General features: G+C 35.1%; 1 long non-coding RNA gene and 1 pseudogene across 2 annotated transcripts; one reads left to right on the top strand and one right to left on the bottom strand.

Moving 5' to 3' along the window:
- Positions 1-3502: 3502 nt before the first annotated feature.
- LOC311092778 (putative inhibitor of apoptosis) lies at positions 3503-5341 on the bottom strand (annotated as a pseudogene). Its single transcript has one exon. The product of its transcript is annotated as a putative inhibitor of apoptosis (transcript).
- Positions 5342-12435: 7094 nt separating this feature from the next.
- Positions 12436-12917, top strand: LOC311092553. The gene is made up of 3 exons (XR_014608259.1): positions 12436-12491; positions 12613-12791; positions 12896-12917. It is a non-coding gene; the product is annotated as an uncharacterized lncRNA (long non-coding RNA).
- The last annotated feature ends 5607 nt before the right edge of the window (positions 12918-18524 follow it).

Genomic DNA, 18524 nt, shown 5'->3' with positions numbered 1-18524 from the left:
AGATTAAACATTTTTCTCAGAAATTTTCATTTGAAGTGCACTTTTTTTCATTATTATTAGTCAAATATTGACACAGAAAAAGCATTTTGTTACTCATACTAGCTACATATAACAGCTTTATCAGTCATCTTTATCACAAAGTAATCAGAATAAATATTGCGACCAGGGAGATACTTCAAAATAATTGAGTGTTTACAGTAGTTGCTACCAGGGACCGCCTGTCAAAAATGATTGATTGACAGATGCCACGCCCCTTCCGGTGACAGGTACCCGCCCCTTTTGGCATAGGATCAAAGGGATCAAAGAAGACCAGATGAGATCAAAGAGATCAAAGGGGTTTTGAAGTCCTTTTGACAGCTAGTTTTGACCTATTGACCCGGTTAGCCCTTGATCATGTAGTTATTGACAGCTAGTTTGGGGTTTTGAAGTCTTTTGATGCCTTTTGATATTGACAGAAAGTGTTTTTAATAATTACGTCATGGCTATGACAGCTAGATTGATGCCTTTTGATATTGACAGAAGGTTTTGAAGACACTGTGATTAAATAATTATGTCATCTAGTTTTAATTGTTTGAAGCCTTTTGAACATGACAGTTAGTGTGTGTGTTTTTGAAGACACAGTTATAATAATTATGTCATGACAGCTAGTTTTGGGTTTTGATGCCTTTTGAAGTCTTTTGAACATGACAGTTAGTGTGTGTTTTGGAAGTTGGTATCACAGGATCCTCCTCCCTACATATTCCTTAGCTTATCCGGGCTGTACTGTGAAAACTGATAAGGGAAAAACTGTGGAAGTTTATCTCACACAAATGTTGAAAAGCCATTCAGTTCTTTTAAAATAATATAAATAAATAATATAAAATAAAGATCTTACTAAAACCTCACACCAAAAGTTTAAATAAAATGGAGTCACAAAAAATTGCAATGAGTCTCTCAAAGCGTGTGTGTGTATGTGCGTGGAGATCAGACATTAGAGGAGATGTGACCATCTGTGTGTGTGTGTCACGGGATTCCCCTCTGACATCTGAAACGTGCTGTTCAGACACTGTGATTAAACAATGTCACAAAATTACAATCAGTTAAATGTTTAGGGGTATTAAACAAGTTTATGAATGGGTTCACAAAAATGCGTTAAATATAAAATCACATATTGGTTCTCCATCCCCCTCCATCTGCTCCTCCACATTCCAGAGCACAGTGATAGTGAGAAACAGAGATTTTATAAAATAATGTATATTTCACACAAATAATATAATATACAATAATATAAAATAACATCTTACTGAAATCAATTCCTTCAGTTTAAGATAAACAAAATAATAAAAATCATCTTACATAAACATTCTGTTCTTTAAAAGAATATAAATGATTATAAATAAATAATATAAAATAAAGATCTTACTAAAACCTCACACAAAAAGTTGAAATAAATGTAGAACTATCCAGTTTAAATAAAATGGATTCACACAAAAAAATGCAATGAGTTAAATGTTTATAGAGTTGAAGAAAAAACATAGGCCTACATGTTATGAAACAATCAGTTAAATGTTTAGAGAGTTGAAGAAAAAAACATACAGCTCATGAAACAACGCAATGTATGAAACGGGTTCACGAAAATAAAAAATCATCTTACATGTTTAGAAATCAGGGCCCTCTGGCCTCTCTTTACATCAGCGTTTGACCTGCGGAGCTTTCAAAAAGCACCAGCCAAAGCGTGTGTGTGTGTGTGTGTGTGTGTGTGTGTGTGTCAGAGAGTCACACAAATTCAGTGATCAGGATATCAGGTGCTGAGTTTATTTATAAGAAGTATAATAAAGCTTAAATGATATATTTTAAAAACAAAAGACTGTTTAAATAAAATCTTTAAAGTTTGAATACATATGCATCTTCTATTTACCTTTTAGAAGATTACTGTAATGATTTTGTTTAAATTGAACCTAAGGTATAATTGTTATTAAACAATGTCTGTTCAAAAACTTTAGATGGTTGAAAAACTGTACTTAGTCGTCTTAAATCTCATTTATGTGAAAAGATTCAATCAGCATTGTTTTTGTCCATGCTGGGGTTTCAATTTTGATGGCTTTTCATAGCCATAATGATTTTTGTACCCTAACTGCATATTCTATCCCGTACACCTAAACACGACCATCACAGAAACCTACATTTTCAAAAATGAAATAAATAAATAAAGAATTAAATAAAATGTAAACAAAGTTTTAGCTAAATAAATATATATAAATAAAAACACCATACATTTTTAGAGAGTCACAAAAGTCATCTCACACCTGTGAAATGTTCAATAATTCCTTAAGTTGTCTCTGTGAGAAAATGACCACATAGGCCTATCTTCAGAGAGAGAGCAACAATGAAAACATTTAGAAACTGTGAACCTGTAACCTGTAACTGTAATGCTAGTCTGCTAACACCTTTCCAGAGCCAAAGTTTTGTTCGTACTAAATTTATTTCAAAGCATAATCGTAAATGTGATCTTTTAAAATGAAAGATTGTTTTAGTCTGAAGTGTAAAGTTCTTAACTTTCTTTCTTTAAAAAATCTTTAAAGTTTGAATACATTCATATCTTCTATTTATCTTCTTAGAAGACTTATGTATGATATAAATGATTTTGTCTAACAGTGACCTAAATTATAATTGCTACTAAACAGCATCTGTTCAAAAACTTTAGATGGTTGAAAAACTGTATTTAGTCCTCTTAAATCAGCATTTTTTTTTTTTTGTCCATGCTGGAGTTTCAATTTTTATGGCTTTCCATAGCCATGATGATTTTTGTACCGTAACTGCATATTCTATCCCGTACACCTAAACACGACCATCACAGAAAACTACATTTGTACATTTTCAAAAATGAAATAAATAAATAAATAATTTAATAAAATGTAAACAAAGTTTTAGCTAAATAAATATATAAATAAAAACACCTTACATTTCCAGAGAGGTGAAGTAGTTCTTTATGCAACAACAAAAACAATCCAAAAAGAAAATAGTTTAAGTTGTCATAATCAAAACAGCTCCAGATCCTTCAGAGATACACTACAGTGTGAAATAAATGTTCCAGACCCTCACAGAGATGAGAGGACTTACAGACCAGACGAGTCTAGGGGGGACAATGTCACAGTAAATCTAGTCTGCGTTCCAGAGCATACTACATCCAGAGTTTATGCTAAATTCATTTAAAAGCATAACCTTAAAAGTTTAAAATTAAAAGACTGTTTAAATCAAATCTTTAAAGTTTGAATACATTCATATCTTCTATTTATCTTTTAGAAGACTTATGTATGATATAAATTATAATTGTTACTAAATAATGTCTGTTCAAAAACTTTAGATGGTTGAAAAACTGTACTTAGGCGTCTTAGATCTTAGATCTTTTGTCCATACAACATGGTGTCACAATGTTTTTAAGAAATCCGAGGACTCTACGTTGCTCTTATTTAGAATAAGTTGTATCTTTTTTTTTTCTTTTTTTTTGGTTACATTGTTTTTATTCATCAAGTTAAATGTAAATTTGCAAATCCAAATGATAGGAAAACTTTATGATAGGAAAGTACGGACAGCGCCTTTGACCAAGCCTCTACATATGGGGCACTTGCGCAGAGAAGGCGCACATTCTTTGCACACAACTAGGTGACCACAGGGGATGAAGACAATGTTCACTTCCTTATCCATGCAAACTTTGCATGTGCACTCCTCTTGAAGTTTTCTTAACTGTTCCTCCATAGACAAGTCTGAAAGATCTTGACTCGGTGATGCAGCTTCATTTGTCTGGGCCATCAGTTTTCTTAGCAGGTAGACATCATTCTTCTTGATCCAGCTGCGGAAGACCTCTGCTGCTGCATTTCCTTTCGACAGGACTAACTCAATGAGCTGCCCTGTCTGCTGCTTGACTGTAGTGCAGTTACGAATAATGCCATACTCTTTCTGTGAGATAACGTTCTCCTCTAGAAGATGGTCCATTAAGCTCTGCACACTTTTTAGGTGCTGTGACATGGCAAGATGATGTTTCTTAAGAAAAGTAAGAAACTTACTTTCTCGCTCCTCCTCTCTCTTCTCATCTTCTGGACTTAGTAAATCAGACACCAACTCTTGAACGGTTTTGTCATTTTCTCCACTTGCGAGAATTTTGCTTTGAACGGTTTGCTTCACCACAGGATTGTTCATCATCACTGCATCTTCTTCTCCAGGACCCAGGTGTACAACAGGTGGATCAACAAATTCTCTTGAGTCGCTGTCTCCATTAGTCAATAGCTGTTCAAATAGTCTTGGAAATCTTGCTTGAATCTGATGAACAAACTCTTGGCCCTTTTCTTGCAACAGGTAATCACATCTTGGAAACCACTTAGCATGTTCTACCCATGGATCATCACCAGACTCCCAACATCTGAGTCCGCCATCACAACAAAAGCACTTCACGTCGATCATTATGACCAACATAGTAAAAACCAGCCTTAGCCAATTGGTCTGGTCGAACAGTTATTCTTGAGGACCAGTTGACAAATGTGAGCAATCTTTCTTCACACTGTTGCATTGCCGAGTTAGATCCATTGGAAAGGCTGCCACCAGATAAAGGTACATTATCTGCACAGTCACCTCGAACGAAGCGGCAGTTGGGGTAATGCCTCTGGTGCTCTGATACTGCCCTATCTCCCGGTTCCAAGTTGCTAAGCTGGCCTCCACAACTGAAGCAAGCCACTCTGTCGCCCTGGCCAAGGTAGTAGAAACCACTTTTGGCAAGCTCGGCTGGAGTTACTGTAGCAAGAGTCCAATTCTGAAAGGTGTCAAGGCGTTCCTGTTCCCGACGCATGCCAGGATTGTGACAAGCCGAAGGTTGCTGGTGAGACATATCCTCAACTCCACGGGTGGAAATGGGACTGGAGAGGGCCAGGTTGCTGAATGCCGTGTTTAAGTAACCCACCTGCTGCTCCATTTGGCCTGAAATGGATGCCGTGGTGGTCGATGTTATGGTTGTCGCACAGGCAAAAAGCTGTAGGATGGCTACGTTGCGAAGCGGGGGAAAAGGCAGAGTGAGAGGACGACAGGAGGTTTGCGGTGGCGGGTAAAAATGTGACCACAGGGCGTGTCCACTCAAGCCCTTCTCTCTGCTGGACATCCCATGACTAGTGTCTAGTCGTCCATGACAGAACACATAATCTTATTAATCTTATTAAATACCCTCTATGATGCAGGAACCGATGCTAAGAACAAAATCAAATTTTGTTCAACACCACAATTTCAAAAATTGAAAAATCACCACACAATTTCAGGTATTCACATCTTGGAAATGGTTGCCACCTCAGGAATACAGTCATTTAAATGCAGAAATCAAATATTGAAATATTGAAATATTTAATCTTTTAAATCATATAGTATTTTTAATTATTCTAAATATTATTATTCTAAATATTATTATGTATACTATTATAATACTATTATTATGAGCTCAGACATTTTTCATTCAGAAATTTTTATTTTAACATTATACTTTCATACATTGAAGTAGTGAAGAAAATGATAGATCGGCAGTACATAAAGTAAAACAATAATGACATTTACAGATGGTCTAACCAGAATAGAAAATCTCTGCAGGCTATCATGTCTTGCTCTAGGATGTAGTTGACCTGCATTTTTTGACACCAGTGACACACAGAGATCCGTTACAAAAGTACAAATAGCGAGTATCTCGGTGATTTCAAATTCATCACAACATGCACGCAGCACATCCAGAACTTTTCTGAGGATTACGCCGTTCGGCTCTTTGCCGTTAAAAAACATGGGCGTTACATCAGTCCATGACTTTGTCAGGCCTCTTACGACATCCATTTCATTTTTGAGATTTGTCACACGTTTGGTATCCTGTGCACAATCGTTTTTCATACCACACGCAGCATCGATGATCCTGTGCATCAAGCCAACCATCTGGCCTCTAAAATGATCTTTAAACATAGAGTCTAGCGTAGCTCTTAAAGGACACTCTTTGCCCGTGGCGCACTCACATGCTGGATGATACTTGTTCTCCATCAGGTTTTGCGTCGCCATTTTTTCAACTTTTCGAATAGTCCACTATTCGATAATGAAAGATGCTTTTCGTTCCTGGAATGTTCCTGGAATCTCCTGAGTGAGTCCTTGCGGTACAGTCGTCCAGGGTTTGTGCGTTAATGCTCGGAAGTTTGTGTTTTTGGGTCAGAAGCGTAGTCTGCATCAGGTTCAGGCAAATGTTGAAGCGGGCTTTGACAGTCCTTTTGATCAATGAGATGATGCAGTAGCACAGCAGTCCGCGGCTAGTAGAGCTAGAGCGTGCGATGTCCTGAAATATTTATCAGAGCAGCAATTGGGGTCTGCCACCTCGCCCCACTGGAGGGGTTGAATAGGGTGTCGTCATCAGGAAAGCCTATGCAAATTATAGTCACGATGCAACAGAAGTAGCATCATGGAGAAGTTATGCATATGCCACCAGAGAGAAGTTTATTATTTTTACTCAATCCAGTTACAAAATCTGATTAAACATATGCATGGGTGAATTGTTCGCCATAAGTTCTGTAACAAACATTTAGAAAGTAGTTAGGATCTATTTCATTTTGCGCATGCTTTAAGTTAACTATTAAGATGTTAAAGTTCATAGACCTTTAGTGCATTGAGTTAAAATTAAAATCAATATCGTATTAAACACATCATTACCGTGTTTAATAACTTCAATAGTTATCAGCAGATTGAAGTTTTTCTTCAAACAAAAGTAATTTTCTGATAAATCATCGTACACCTACATGTGTTTTGTTGTATGCACAGATTTTGAGGGTCCTTGTCTTTGTTTCGCGGTATTTTTAAAAACATAGAACCAGAGAACAGAGAACCTTGTGTGGTATTCTATATCCGCATAAAGGGTTAAAATATTAAATATACATTTTAGCGCTATTTAAAAAACTAGGATGGTATAATAATACAATGTAAATGTCTCACGTGAAGATGATGGTTTAAACCATAATTTTATCAAATCAAGCCAATTCATGTGAATACTGTCAAAGAGATGAACAAAGAGATGAACAAAGAGAAGACCTAGAGTTCACTAACATTACAGCTAACTGTAGGAAACAGATATCCGGGGGAAGGTGTAAAGAAAACGCCATACAATCACACCCGGCAATACGATAAGTGTTACGCTAGTGATGTTAAAAAATTGTTAAACAATTTCAAAACAGGGTGTTTCAGAAGAAATGCAAACAAATGTTACGCGCTAATATTTGGTCTTGTTTCAGAGTCGGTATGCTCCGGTGAAAACTTTGATGAGGCTGAGAACAATAGCGCTGTTAAACATGCGGTTCAATAACAATGTTCAATATAAACAAGAAACCAACTCTAATGCGACTGAGCTTGTTTCACATATAACTTTTGATTGTTAGATATAATAGTTAGATGATATGTTAAAACATTTCGGCATTATGCCGAATAAAAAGAAGATCATAAAAAGAAGAACAATTATTAAGACATAAAACACAACGTCTATTTTCTGGATCGAGCCTAAAAGACAGACGCCTAAAACTCAAAGTATTGGTGTGGACAGAATAAAAAATGAATCAACCCTCCTTTCATGTAAAAATACCACATATTTTTATACCACATGTTTAGCGACACACACAAACAAAATAACTGTGTAATAATAACAAAATAAGTGTAATAGTTAGACGAGTTTGAAGTGTAATACTCATCTTTCACATCAATGTTTCGTATAGACATAGCAGAAAGATGCTCTAAAAGTGTCTTAAACACTCTCATACTAGAAGGACCGTCATTTAATTATCTTTATGCAATATTTGTCATGTTTTTCATAAAATACTATATGAACATGTTTGACTACGCTCGGAGACTATATACTTTTTGCAAACTGTACAAAAACCAGATGTAAACAGCATAATTGACAAAGCCAAAACTGATCACTATAGTGGCTTTTCTGTATTTGTTTTAAATGGCTCATGATGATGCATTTACTTTTAACCCAGCTAACCTCTAGAATTTACTTTTGTACAATTTTATCAGCAGGTTTTACCAAAGTGTGGAACTTTGTTTAACAGCCTCAAGCTTTGGTGAATATGGCTCTCTCGGTGCAATAGTCAGATGTGATTCGATAGTTTAAGTGTAAAACAGCATGCACTTTGTGTGATCAATTTAGTCAAACAGAAAGACTATCACTTAAATTCTTAATGGTCATTTATTTCAATAAACACTGAATGTTGACAGCTCTCAAAGAAACGTCTTCACCTGTACGTCTCCAACATACAAAATGTGAACCAGTGTCGTCTGAACAAGATGACTTAATCTAGTGGAGTAATAAAAACATAATTTGGAAACTTTTGTGTATCACAAATTCTTAGTGATTTGTTTTTTGAATCTTAAAGATAAAGAATAAGATTATGTTTGAAAGTTAGTCCATAGGATGTGGAACTTTGCATCACTATGGTGTGTAAAAATAGATTTAAGCACAAATATTTACACACATACTAAGTAGGAGAATATCTAACTGTATATTGTAGATTGTGAACATTCCATTATCTGTTTATTTGGGGTCAGAGAACATCCTCAGCTCAAACATCTCTTTAATTTTGTGCTGGATGTTAGTTAAAAGATAAAGGTATTAGTTAATAACAAACAAACAAAAACTTTAAATCAACATGAAGCCATAATATTAATAAATAAAATATGGTATAATTACAGTAGAACGACTTCCATAATATTTTAGTAAAGGTATGCCTGGATCACCCAACACAAAGTTGTACATTGTGAGTGAGACCTTGCAAAGATTACACCAATATTAGATTTCTTGAACATTGCACTATGCCTGAAACTTAGTAATCAACATGCATTTATCTAGGACTGTCAAAAACTGTAGGACTGTCAAAAAATCATCTGTTATCATGGTTTAGTTGTATTTTAAAGCACTGTTTTTTCTTAAAAATGTTGTGTCAGACGTATTGGGTAGTCCATATTTATCAGGTTGATACTTGTAGAAATAAGCAAAATACATTTATAAAACAAAAATAACCTTGTGTCAGAACACAACAGGTATGAAGATATGTTTGGTTTTTAACTTTTTATTCTAACTTTAAAGCTAGATTATCCTTTGAAAAGTGTAATACAGTATTTGATTTTGGGTGAAAATCTGGAAAACTTCCTTACACATGTAGGGTTTTCGCCAACTGACCTAAACCGTTGACCCCTGAAGTTATGACTTCTGAAGGTCTAGATTCACTCGGTTGAAAAAATTGTATTTTGTCATTTAAACATCTGAAAAAATATACTGTGCGTAATATCTGCTGACTCTTTATTGTGATGCTCCCCAACAGATATTCTACTGACTATAAGTAACTCAACTATATCTCAACTTATTCTAACCCTACCAGTCCACTAATACTCTACTAACACTAATGAGAGTTTACTTTACACACTCTGACTCTCACAAGCGAGTTAGTGGACATGCAGGTGCGACACTACTATAGTCAACAGCACGTTCAAAAGAACCATCAAAATAGTGTTACCAAATAATGACTTAAAAACGTTTTAAGTATTACATTAAAAAGGCGTAATTGACAAAAATTGTAATAATTATGACAAAAAGTCGTAAAAAGTTGAAATTAAAATGATGACTATGCGTCATAATTATGAGATGAAAAGTGTAAATGATGACATACTAAATTGAAATTATGATAGATAAAGTAAATATTCCATAGTGAAATTTTCTGAATTCAATATAATTGTATTTGTGAAAATATTTTTATACTCATTCATGAGTTTTTACATATTTTCTGCAGTTCGTGTAGGCCTCTAAGACTATGAATAACTAAAAATGATTATTGATGAACTTGAATAACTTGAATTTTGTTAGCAATATAAAAAAAAAAATTGTCTTCCCATACCGTCGATATAGTCGAACCCGGGCAGCCTGGGTGAAAACCAGGAATCCTAACCGCTAGACCATATGGGAAGCATTGATACTGCCCCGGGCAAAATTGAAAAGGCTGCACTGCACCAGACAATATAATGCTGGATCATACTTATGCAGGAGAAGGAATCCTCGTGGCCAAAATGCACAAATTGTATTTATCGGGATGTAAATAAATATCGGGATAGCTTTTCCCAGGTGGAAAGAGCTAATGAAGGAGAAAGACTTTGAAAAGGACGCTGAAGGTGCCTGCTTTCTTCTCGACAGGTAAGTCAAAGTTACGGTCTAAATTGCAAGCTTTTTTTCATTGCTTGGTTGTGTAAATCATTATATAGGCAGCATAACAGTAGAACATGTACAGTTAAACTCGATGAAGTGCTATTGAAAGACATGTTGTCATAGATTCTTGACACATAACGGCTACCGCAGTTGCAACACGCATTTGAAAAAGCGAGGCGCTAGAGAGCACTATTCGTTTAAATGCAAAATAGAATTTCACCGCTAGATGGGAGAAATTCCTACACAAGCGTACCTTTAAGGATAGGGTCTTTAACAAAAAAGCCTCCAAAATATAAAATACTCTATCAAGTCTAAAAATTAAAATAAAAAGTCGCTTGTTTAAAGCAAACAGAAATCGCTTGAGAAGTGTAAAACAATAAAACCATAACCTCTAATTTGATATTAAATGCTGAACCATAAAGGAATAAATTAACTATAATATCTATAATCATCAGATGCTGAAGACGTAAGTTAATAATCCAGCCGTTGTCTAATCTGATTGGACATGGGAAAATTGGGCTAGTTTCCATTCCATTTGGGCGGGTTTTGAGTTGTCATTGGGCTGGAAATATTTCTGGGACCTGGCAACCCTGGCTTTATGGAAGTTTGAATCGTTCGAGTCATACACACAAGTGCAGCGATGGAGCGCGTGAACACGAGCAGTGTGAGAGGATTCCTGAGATCTTGTGACGATCTGACTGAGAAGATTCGCTGTTTAATACAGAAGAAACTCATCAAAAAGTACTTGAGCAGGTGATATTATGCGCGTTACGATTTATGTGTGGATTAAAGAATAGACATTAGTAGAACAGACAAAATCGTCATTTAATGAAGATATATTTTATATCATGTAGAATGTATTTCTGAGCACCAGACGCTCTCTCACTAGCATATGGACACACAATCCCATGCATGCCAAACTATCTAAAATGGTGCCTTCGAAGGGCACTGAAGTTTTTAATTATTATCAACATATTTTTTGATAAAAATAACTATAAAAGAGTTCCAAATGACACTTATTTTTGAGCCCCACACTTTTAAGCGCTCCAAAGTTCTAACTAGAGCAGGGGCAGAGTTAAAAAGGAACTTTGTTGTTCTTGTCTAGCCTTAATTTACTGAAGGCTATGGATGTTAGGTAAATATGTTTATTAAGTTAATTCACAATATGTACACATTCATTATTAATCTTATGCCTAATATGATGAAAATGGCTGTTATTTGTTTCTTCTCCTCTCACATTAAATCACATGTATTATATAGGCCTATTTTAAGTTCAAAATGGTGAAATTAGAAAAAAGTTGATTAGTTTGCCTGATTATTTTTGTTGTTGTTTAACATTTCTCAAAACAGCTGTCAAACATGAAATGTTTAGTTTAGCTACTTGCACCTTATCTCACACTTTATGACCGTTATCAGCTGGAACTTGCTCTCAGCGACTCCTGTGAACAGGGCCGTAGCTAGAGATAGAGAATCCCTTCACCAATATCATATATACTGTAAATAGATGAGCATGGAGCCCAAATATAACAGAAGATGGTGATAGATTGTTGTAAATCCTTTATTTTAAAAGTTAAATGTTTATATAAAATCACAACTAATAAAAAATAACAAAAAAGAAAGAAATTGTTGAATAATAATAATAAAACAAATTTTAAAAAAGTAACAGCAAAATAATGTTTTTTTCCCATCAGTCTGTTATAATTCATAAATCAAAAGGTAAACATTTAGAAATGGACAAGAATGCAGTCAAATTTAAAAAATAAAATCATTTATTGTCTTATTTTTTAATAAAGATCATATGGAACTGGTAATATTATTAAATAAATCTAATAAATGTATTCATCCAAGTGCAGTGTTTTGTATTCATGTTTTCTTGATGTAATAAATACTTCATCAGCCGGCAGGTCAGGTGCATAATGCAATGCGTCGTGACTTGTGTACATTTTTTAACTCTTATGTTAGAGAAATTTTGACCACGTAATCATTCGGCCTTTGAACTCTGGCGTATGCTAAATGAAAACAGGTGAACAGGTCTATGAATGCGTTTGCAGGTGTATCTAACCCTAACAACTAATGACCAACTTTATTTTTGCTATTGTACATACATTTTATTCTTCTAACTGTTTGTCTTTGGTTAACACAGCTGGAGAAGAACAACAGGGAGGTTGGAAGACACAGTAGAGGAACTACAGAATAAATATGGAGAGAAAAAAAGCATTAAAAAGGATCAAGTCCATAGTGAAAAAAATCAGAAAAAAGAATATCAAACGTAGGAAAAGATTTATAATTTACTTTGTTAGTAGTTCAATATGTTTCTCAATCTTCAATAAACTTTACTATAATGTTTACATGGTTTTGGTTGTGTATTTAATTGTTAATTTTTTTAACAGATGGTGCACATTCTGGAAACATGACAAATCAACAGCATAATAATACTACATCGTTCGGACAGCCATTAATTCAGATCCCTAATCAGCTTAACTTCACAATTGACCAGAAGAATGGTGGGTCAATATTTGCTCCAATCATGGTAGAAAAGACAATATATGGTGATGTTAGCATCAGTGCGGTGAGTGTCTGATAATTTAAGAAACAGTTGCGTAGTTAAGAAATGATTTATGTATGTTATATATATATTTATGTATGAGTATTTTATTTTTTTAGTTTTTTCAGGTGTCTCACTCTACCTTGGTAAAAGAACATGGTAAGATCTCTTGTTGTAGAACACTGTGCATTCTCAAGTGTGATGCTCCTGTTAATAATATGACTATCCAACTTTGTCCTGATTTTTAGAAATTCTTCCGAATGTAAGGAATGAGATGAAATTAAGAATGCTGCGTGACGCTGAGAGGACTTTGGAGGGAAGTGCACCACAGACGGTCTCTCTAAACAAGATCTACACTGAACTGTTTATCATCAATGATGAGACTGACCCGATCAATAGAGAACATGAGACCTGGCAGATCGAGACGACACATAATTTAAACACATCATCTCAGAGACTCATAAAATCCTGAAGGAAATCCTTCAGCCACCCACAGATGAAAATATAATTGTGTGGTGATTTTCCAAATGATACAACTTAGTCTAAATAAGAGCAACGTAGAGTCCTCGGATTTCTTAAAAACATTGTGACACCATGTTGTATGGACAAAAGATCTAAAAGATAAATAGAAGATATGAATGTATTCAAACTTTAAAGATTTGATTTAAACAGTCTTTTAATTTTAAACTTTTAAGGTTATGCTTTTAAATGAATTTAGCATAAACTCTGGATGTAGTATTGTCACGGTTCATGAATCGGCTGTCTCTCTCTGATGTGTCTGCGTGAGTGTAATTGTGTGGGTGTGGTTACTCGTTGTGTTGATTAGTGTCACCAGCTGTCATCAATCCCAGGTTCCTTTATATGCCCAGTAACTTCCCTCTCATGTTGTCAGATCGTTGTGGTTGTTTCCCGGTGTGTGTCCTGTGCTCGTGCCTCGTCTACAAGATTTCTCGTCTGGATTTCGTCAGTTCTTCGTGTCGTCTGGATGTTCCACGGTTCCTGGGTTTCACTCGTGCACGCTGACCACTGCACCACCACCGGATCGCCATCTCGTCCCTGCTTCAACTGCCACCTGAGTGTTTGTCCCCGACCTGTGTCTTTACATCTGACCACTAACAATAAACTGAGTTTTACTTGCATCTTGCATCCTCCTGTTATTTCCTCACAAGTATGCTCTGGAACGCAGACTAGATTTACTGTGACATTGTCCCCCCGAGACTCATCTGGTCTGTAAGTCCTCTCGTCTCTGTGAGGGTCTGGAACATTTATTTCACACTGTATCTCTGAAGGATCTGGGGCTGTTTTGTTTGACAACCTAAACTATTTGCTTTTTGGATTGTTTTTTTATCGTTGCATAAAGAACTACTTCACCTCTCTGGAAATGTAAGGTGTTTTTATTTATATATTTATTTAGCTAAAACTTTGTTTACATTTTAGTAACATATGTTATTATTCATTAGTTATATATTTTATTAATAATAATTTCATTTTAAATAGAGTGTGTAAAATAATGTGTGCGCGCGCAAAACAGCTTAGAAATGATATTAAATTATTTATTTATTTATTTATTTATTTTATAGTTTTCTGTGATGGTCGTGTTTAGGTGTACATGATCGAATATGCAGTTACGGTACAAAAATCATCATGGCTATGGAAAGCCATAAAAATTGAAACCCCGCATGGACAAAAAATGCTGATTGAATCTTTTCATATAAATTTCATATATTCAATATAAATCTTTTCACCCCCCCAAAAAAGGTCACACCCACTTCAGCCCCTCATTTCATTGAACAGACATGTCAGGTGATATTATATATTAAAAAAATATATATAAAAAAATTAAAGGGGTGGTGTGAGGTCCAAAAATGTGGTTTGTTGCCTGAGGGCAACATCATGCCATAGAGGGTTAAGACGACTAAATACAGTTTTTCAACCATCTAAAGTTTTTGAACAGACGCTGTAGTAGCAATTATAATTTAGGTCACTGTTAGACAAAATCATTTATATCATACATAAGTCTTCTAAGAAGATAAATAGAAGATATGAATGTATTCAAACTTTAAAGATTTTTTAAAGAAAGAAAGTTAAGAACTTTACACTTCAGACTAAAACAATCTTTCATTTTAAAAGATCACATTTACGATTATGCTTTGAAATAAATTTAGTACGAACAAAACTTTGGCTCTGGAAAGGTGTTAGCAGACTAACATTACAGTTACAGGTTACAGGTTCACAGTTTCTAAATGTTTTCATTGTTGCTCTCTCTCTGAAGATAGGCCTATGTGGTCATTTTCTCACAGATACAACTTAAGGAATTATTGAACATTTCACAGGTGTGAGATGACTTTTGTGACTCTCTAAAAATGTATGGTGTTTTTATTTATATATATTTATTTAGCTAAAACTTTGTTTACATTTTATTTAATTATTTATTTATTTATTTCATTTTTGAAAATGTAGGTTTCTGTGATGGTCGTGTTTAGGTGTACGGGATAGAATATGCAGTTAGGGTACAAAAATCATTATGGCTATGAAAAGCCATCAAAATTGAAACCCCAGCATGGACAAAAACAATGCTGATTGAATCTTTTCACATAAATGAGATTTAAGACGACTAAGTACAGTTTTTCAACCATCTAAAGTTTTTGAACAGACATTGTTTAATAACAATTATACCTTAGGTTCAATTTAAACAAAATCATTACAGTAATCTTCTAAAAGGTAAATAGAAGATGCGTATGTATTCAAACTTTAAAGATTTTATTTAAACAGTCTTTTGTTTTTAAAATATATAATTTAAGCTTTATTATACTTCTTATAAATAAACTCAGCACCTGATATCCTGATCACTGAATTTGTGTGACTCTCTCTCTCACACACACACACACACACACACACACACACACACACACACACAGATGCACGCTCTTGACTCAGATCAGCCGGAGCTGAGAGAGAGAACCAATATGTGATTTTAAATTTAACACATTTTTGTGAACCCATTCATAAACTTGTTTAATACCCCTAAACATTTAACTGATTGTAATTTTGTGACATTGTTTAATCACAGTGTCTGAACAGCACGTTTCAGATGTCAGAGGGGAATCCCGTGACACACACACACAGATGGTCACATCTCCTCTAATGTCTGATCTCCACGCACATACACACACACGCTTTGAGAGACTCATTGCAATTTTTTTTTTTTTTTTGTGACTCCATTTTATTTAAACTTTTGGTGTGAGGTTTTAGTAAGATCTTTATTTTATATTATTTATTTATATTATTTTAAAAGAACTGAATGGCTTTTCAACATTTGTGTGAGATAAACTTCCACAGTTTTTCCCTTATCAGTTTTCACAGTACAGCCCGGATAAGCTAAGGAATATGTAGGGAGGAGGATCCTGTGATACCAACTTCCAAAACACACACTAACTGTCATGTTCAAAAGGCTTCAAAAGGCATCAAAACCCAAAACTAGCTGTCATGACATAATTATTATAACTGTGTCTTCAAAAACACACACACTAACTGTCATGTTCAAAAGGCTTCAAACAATTAAAACTAGATGACATAATTATTTAATCACAGTGTCTTCAAAACCTTCTGTCAATATCAAAAGGCATCAAACTAGCTGTCATAGCCATGACGTAATTATTAAAAACACTTTCTGTCAATATCAAAAGGCATCAAACTAGCTGTCATAGCCATGACGTAATTATTAAAAACACTTTCTGTCAATATCAAAAGGCATCAAAAGACTTCAAAACCCCAAACTAGCTGTCAATAACTACATGATCAAGGGCTAACCGGGTCAATAGGTCAAAACTAGCTGTCAAAAGGACTTCAAAACCCCTTTGATCTCTTTGATCTCATCTGGTCTTCTTTGATCCCTCTGATCCTATGCCAAAAGGGGCGGGTACCTGTCACCGGAAGGGGCGTGGCACCTGTCAATCAATCATTTTTTGACAGGTGGTCCCTGGTAGCAACTACTGTTTACATATTATGAACAGAGACGTGGTCTGTCGTCAAGTCGTGTCTCTCCTCTTTCAAAAACTCTGCATCGCAAATTAATCAGCAATTGAGAAATTCATGTTTAAATTGCTGTATTGGCATGGTAAAAAAGGCTTTACATTGCCAAAGTTGAATCAGGCAGTGATTGACAGCGCTCTGGTCAAATGGCATCGGTCATTGACTGATACAGTACTTTTTGTACTGTAGGCTACATTACAGATACTGTACAGTACTCTAGCCCAATGTTGTTTGGGGTGGCTGGGGGAAATGTGATCTAATCGAAGCAAATATGATCTAATCGAAGACTGTAACCGAATGTAGATAAACAAGTCATGTAACATTAGCCTAATGATTGGGCTAACAGTTAAATCAAGACAACACAGCTGTATAATGTTATGGGCTCTCACTGAGCTCTAAAATGCCTCACCACCTGAAAAAAGCCAGTACTGTATTATAAATAGTAGCCTATTAGTATAGTATTAATGAAAAAAAAAAAAAACAGACTTACCACAGTAAGCTAACGTTATCCAGTATCCTGATAGCGACGATGAATAATGATAATGATATCATTCGTCTGTACTAAGTTATACCTTCTATAAGAAATCATCTCAACAATAGTGTAGCAGCAAATAAATACAGATATAAACTTAATATCACTCAAATTAAATAGAAAGCTGCGATTACAGACGCTCACATCACATCCACACATAAACACACTACTGACGTCTTCACTTCCAGGTCAAGAAGCCGTCACTCAAAAACTCAGTAGCCAATGAGAACACACTGCTACTAGCCCCGCCCCCACGAGAGAAATGTGTCAGAATGGCAAATGAAAACTCAGGCAGCGTAAACGAAAACTTCAGAAGCGTAAATGAAAACTCTGGAAGCGCATTTGTAAATTCAGATCAGCGATTGAAATATGAGAAATAGTTAGCAAAACATGCAGTGTATTAAAAACGAAGTAAAAAAAATTGCCTGCAATTTATTCTTTTTCAGTTTCAAAGATATTTTATTCAGTTTCAATTTATATTTTCATTAGTTTCTTGAAAAGCTACGTTCATTATTATTGGCACAAGAATAACTCCATAGTTACACTACTTATGCGCGCATCCGAGTGAAGTGTGCGCAAGCCACACGAGAAAACACTGTATCCGCGCCACTGATCGCAGCGGCAACGAGCACTTTGATCACTTTGACTTAAAAAACACATTTCAGCGCTAGATCGTCTCTTATTTAAAAAACGAACAAAATTAATGCTCTGCCAGTTAACTGGAGATGTTATTTATTTGTAGAATTGGTATATTTGTGCCGCGAGATGTTTTAAAAAGTGGTGGGGACAATATCGACTATATCGACCCTGGCAAAAAGTGGTGGTGACATGTCCCATCCGTCCCACCCGCAAATTACGCCTATAATGACCTTCCCAGCTAGCAGGGAACGTTCTCAGAACTTTCGCTAACATTCCCTACAAGTTTGGTTAATGTTCTAAAGAAAACATTTGAATGTAATGTTTACTGAACATTTTAAGGATGTTTTCTCATTTTAAAAAATGTTCCTATAACGTTATATGAAAACTAAGATATAACATTTTAACTGCAACATTCAAAAGATGTTTTGGGAATGTTTCTGAAATAACAAGTTGTACTATGATCTCAAAATATCATTGTCCCTATGTTTCATTATAACGAAAGAAGAACGTTCTCTCTGTCACGTTAGGAAAACGTTTTGAGGATATCATTGAGA

Source organism: Abramis brama (assembly GCF_963993115.1).
Source record: "Abramis brama genome assembly, chromosome: 11".
NCBI lineage: Eukaryota > Metazoa > Chordata > Actinopteri > Cypriniformes > Leuciscidae > Abramis > Abramis brama.
Note: the sequence above shows the minus strand (reverse complement) of the source record. Positions and strands in the feature narration are given on the sequence as shown.